Here is a 4,953-nt window from a genome sequence, read left to right as displayed (position 1 = left end):
AGATCTATAGACACAGTACATATGTGGATTTTTATTGCCATAAAAGTGATGTTTTCAAGGAATACTGAATGACCTAAGGGATGTTTGTGATATAAAGGCAAGGGAAAAATGCATTACCAAACAATATGCAATATAATCGTAACTGTATAAAGAGAAAAATTTTTCCACAAAGACATGCATGCAAAAGGACTGTAAACAAATATATTATAATATTAATAGTAGCTATCCTTCAGTATAAGGTTTTTATTAGCATATGTGTACTTTATAATCAGAAATAGCAATAAATGTTATTTAAAAAAATAAATGATCAACAAAGCAGAATTCTAGGCATAAAATGATACAAAGCAATAGTGAAGTTAAACAGACTATTGGTCACTCAGCTATGAATGTGAACTTTCCTTCTAACTGAACTGGGAAGGATGTGCATGTTAGAGGTGTAACAGAGGTGAGGAACTAAGAAGATCCAGGATGCAGGAGAAAATTTTAGAGCTTGAGGAGAAATGGTCTAGTGGGCAAGCTCCTGTTCAGAGACTTTCTTTGGTCAATAAGCTCCAACAATTAATTTTTGACCTTTGTCATTTACCATTGTGATATAATAAAGAAAATGTCTGGCCTTTGTCCCCCAATCCTGGCATAGAGCTTCAAAAATCCTTTGCATTTCCTGATAAGAGTGTCTTTTGCTATACCTAAGGAGCCTCTCTCATTCATACCTGAGTTTATGTTAATGAAGTGACTCGTGGTGGGTCTTTAGATAACTTCAGGATGGGATTGGTGACCAGAAAGACCAAGCATATGATTGGACAGTTGGACTTTTCAGCCCCACCCCCACCCCACCTCTAAGGAGTGGAGGGAAGCTGGAGATTGGGTTCAATCTTGTGATCAATAATTTAATCCATCATGTTACATAATGAAATGGTGAACACATGGATGCTCTTGGAAGATAGTGTGCCCTGATTCCACAAGGAAAGGGCATAGAAGCTCTATGCCACCTGCCCCCCAGACCTTGTCCTATTCATCTCTTTCAATTGGCTGTTCCTGAGTTGTATCCTCTACAATAAAAGTGTAATCATAAGTATAACACTTTCTATGGATTCTGTGAGTCATTTTAGTGAATTATTGAACCTGAAGGTAGGAGTGGTCATGGGAACTCCCAGATTTGTAGCTAGCCAGGCAGAAGTGCAGGTGGCTTGGGAATACCCAGGACTTGTATGTAGCTGGCGTCTGAAGTGGGAGAAGCATTATAGGACTGAGCCCCTTAACCTGTAGGTTAAGGGATTTGGGCTAACTCTACTTAGTGTCAGAATTGAATTGAATCGAATTGATTTGAATTGTAGAACACCCAGTTGGTATCAGAGAACTGCTATCAGAATATAATCATCATCTACATATACAAAGGACAAAACAGTTCTCAAATATGTTTAAGGAAAATTGTATTAGTCAGGGTGATGCCAGCTTCTAAAAGAGATAAACCCCATAATCTCAGTGACTGAATACAGTAGAAATTTATTTCTTATTCATATGACATTGGAAATGGGTGTTGCTGACTGAGTGGACTTCCACATGGTCACTCAAGGACCCAGGCTACTTCCATCTTGGGTACTCTATATTCCTCCTGGGCCTCACAGTCCTCCGCACTCATCCAACAAACAGGGAAAGAGCATGGGAAGTTATACAGGGAAGTGTCTGTCAGCCAGAGCCTGGAAGTGGCACGCTCATTTCCATTCACCTTTCATTGCCTAGAACTTGGCCACCTCTCACGACAAAGGATCTTGGGAAATGCACTCACATTAGAGGAGGAAATGTGTGTGATGAGCAAGCCAGTGCCTACCACAAGGATATGAAAGAATTTCTTTATTCTTGAAAGCAATAATCACCTAATCTAGATTTGAACCTGATTGATCTCAGTGGCCAAGAAAGACAGCTATAATGAGGTAAGTTCTTCATTGCCAAGTGCCATGGTAATGTATTTCAAAACGGGTCAGAACTATGGTGTTTCAGTTCAGTGCAAGAAAAGACTTCTTCAGCAAAAAGGGTGCAAAGGAGACTGACTTAGTCCTGCCCTGGAAGACCTTAGCATATAGCAGAGAATCGTATAGACCAATGAAACTTTCTTTCTTCTTTTTTCTTTTTTTGATTTAACAAAAGTTCTACTTACACATCTGGAAAATCTGGAACGCTTCACAAATTCGTATGTCATCCTTGCTCAGGGGCCATGCTAATCTTCTCTGCATCGTTCCAATTTTAGTATCTGTGCTGCCAAAGCGAGTACTGAAACTTTCCATTTAGCTTTCGTGCATGAAAACTACATACACTCAATGCCAACAAAAATCCTTAGCAGGTACAAGAATAGTAAAAAGTAGAAAGACTTTAATAAATACTATATCAATAGCACATTAAAAATGAGCATACTGTTCAAAGAAGTGGATAGACACATTGATGGATGAATGAACAGGTGTTCTAGTATAATTTCAGAGAAAATTATTTTAATTGATGTAAAACACACAACACATGATTCAGAAAAGCGTGGCTGACCTAAGGACAGAAGGGGAAAATCCACTTTGTAAAAAACAACTAACTTCTTAGCTCACAGAACAGGCAGTTCCCAACACAGGCACTGAATGTGTTTGTTTATAAGGCAATTATTTGGAACTCAAACTGCATTTTCCCCTAGAAGCAATGTCATGAAAGGTTGTTTAGATTCCCACGCAAAAGCAGAGTTGCATGCCTCTTTAACCCACAACGTATCTGAAGGATTACACTGCACTAAGGGTTCTGGTCCAACTGTAATTGAGCATTTCTACAAGAAAAGGCATCTGGTCTCCAACACAGAAAACTGCTCCCACCATTCCAGCAAAAGCAGGTGAAGAGGGGAAGGCATTGTAGTCCAGCTGTGGCTGAAGCCACAACAGATTCCTTAAGATAACCAGAATTGAGCATGGAAGAAACAGGCAAAGTCTCCATCATACGGGAAATCACAAGGGATGGATGTTTTCTGGGCTTCTGTAGCTAGTTAACATCCATAGCTCTGGTATCTTTAGAAAGCCCAGAAAGATCATGAGTTCACATTCTCACACAGCAAAAATCAGCTCTTTGGTTCACCCAGTCCCCACCCTATAATCTCACTCTTGCTCACTAAACTTACATTTCCTGTCCAGCAAGGTCAGTAGCATTAAATGCTACAGAGAGCTAACATAAGAACTGGAAAACCCTCAATGTAGAGAGATGGGGTATAAGACGAAGGGACTTCATGCCTAGCCTGTGTCTGTTGTCTCTGTGGAGTTATAGGTTCATTCCATCTCTTGAAAACAGAACAGTGCTGCTGGGGTAGGCATATTGGCATGGTAGTGCAGGCCAGGTGAAGCTAGAGGCCATTATCACGAATGACATGGTCCTCAAGCTTGCACCACTTTCTGCAGCAGAGATTAGCAGCTTGGGTGTCAAAGTGGAGAACCCAGAGACATCTCAATAGATTTTCCTAACAGAAGGCACTTCTTGGAAAATCATTTCCTAGGATGTCCAAATTAGAGAGAAAAGGACAGCTATGCCCAAAAGGGGAAGAAGGAGGACATGCAAGATTTTTCTTCAGAAGCCACTGTCACTTGGTCTGTATGTGTCATTTTTTAACTCAGAATTTCCTTTATCAGATTTTTCATCTTCCTAGGCAACTTGAACCAATACATCGCAGAACAAGACAGACCTATGGAAATAAAATGAAGTTTAATTTTTTCAAATGAACTATTGCATCATAATGACATGGTCTAAAAGACTTTTTTTGGGGGGGGGTGGGTAACAGATGTTTCATTGGGGACTGTTTAAATCTTTTGGCAGTTTCATGTGACTAACATTTTTTTGGAGGAGAAACCGTTAAACAAAAATGATCAAAGGTTTCCTTTGGGTTTTGTCCCAGAAAAAAACGAGTATGCCACAGAAACTATTATGAATAAAGAACTTGAGGAAAGGGTGGATTACTTGAGGAAGCTAGATGAAAATTATGGTCAAATCAAACGGCTCACTCAGAAAACAATGACTCCCAATTTGTAAAAGGTTAATTTTAAAATATTTTGTTTCTTTTTATATTTTTATATGTTTTATGCATGGACAAGAAAACTATACCATTTAAATAATAAAGCATAGGAATATAATAAAAATCAACAAAATTACTACTTAAGCATTATAAAATTGTAAACAATTTGCATCTACCTATGCACTCTTTCCTAACTAATCCTCCGACCTCCCTACCAGAAGCATTTACCATCCTAAATTTGGTTTATCATTCTATTCCTCTTTTATAGTTTTATCTATGATATATGTGCACCTAAACACTATGCTATTGAGTTTCCTCATTTTGAGCACTAAAAAGCAAACACAGCTTTTTATATGAGGTTTTGGAAGTTGATTTTTTTTTTCACTTAAGATTATGCTTCCAAGAATAATCTATGTTGTTGCTTGGAAACACAGTTCATTTTTTTAATGTTTATTTATTTTGAGAGGGTGGGGAAGGACAGAGAGAGAGAGGGAGAGAGGGAATCCCAAGCAGGCTCCAGGCTCAACACAGAGCCCAATGCAGGACTCGATCTCACAACCGTGAGCTCACGACCTGAGTGGAAATCAATAGTGTGATGCTTCACCGACTGAGCCACCCAGGCCCCTCAACAGGTGATTCATTTTCAGTGCTTTTTATTACTCCATTTTATAACTATAACATCCTTTAATCCATTTTTCTGTAGATAAATATTTGGAGGTTTGGGTTTTTTTTATATATGTGTATATATATATGTATATATGTATGTATATACATATATACGTATATATGTATGTATATACATATATACGTATATATGTATGTATATACATATATACGTATATATGTATGTATATACATATATACGTATATATGTATGTATATACATATATACGTATATATGTATGTATATACATATATACGTATATATG

The 4,953-nt window shown here is 38.0% G+C and overlaps 1 non-coding gene across 1 annotated transcript; it reads right to left on the bottom strand.

Annotated features, from left to right (window-relative positions):
• Positions 1-2,162: 2,162 nt before the first annotated feature.
• On the bottom strand, positions 2,163-2,269 carry LOC124509754 (U6 spliceosomal RNA). Its single transcript, XR_006961523.1, has one exon. It is a non-coding gene; the product is annotated as a U6 spliceosomal RNA (small nuclear RNA).
• Between the last annotated feature and the right edge of the window lie 2,684 nt (positions 2,270-4,953).

The sequence above is a fragment of the Lynx rufus genome, unplaced genomic scaffold (genome assembly GCF_022079265.1).
Source record: "Lynx rufus isolate CCGP_SWC_20201006 ecotype Redwood Valley unplaced genomic scaffold, mLynRuf1.p SCAF_14, whole genome shotgun sequence".
NCBI lineage: Eukaryota > Metazoa > Chordata > Mammalia > Carnivora > Felidae > Lynx > Lynx rufus.
The sequence above is the reverse complement of the archived record's forward strand: the minus strand, read 5'-3'. Positions and strand labels throughout refer to the sequence as shown.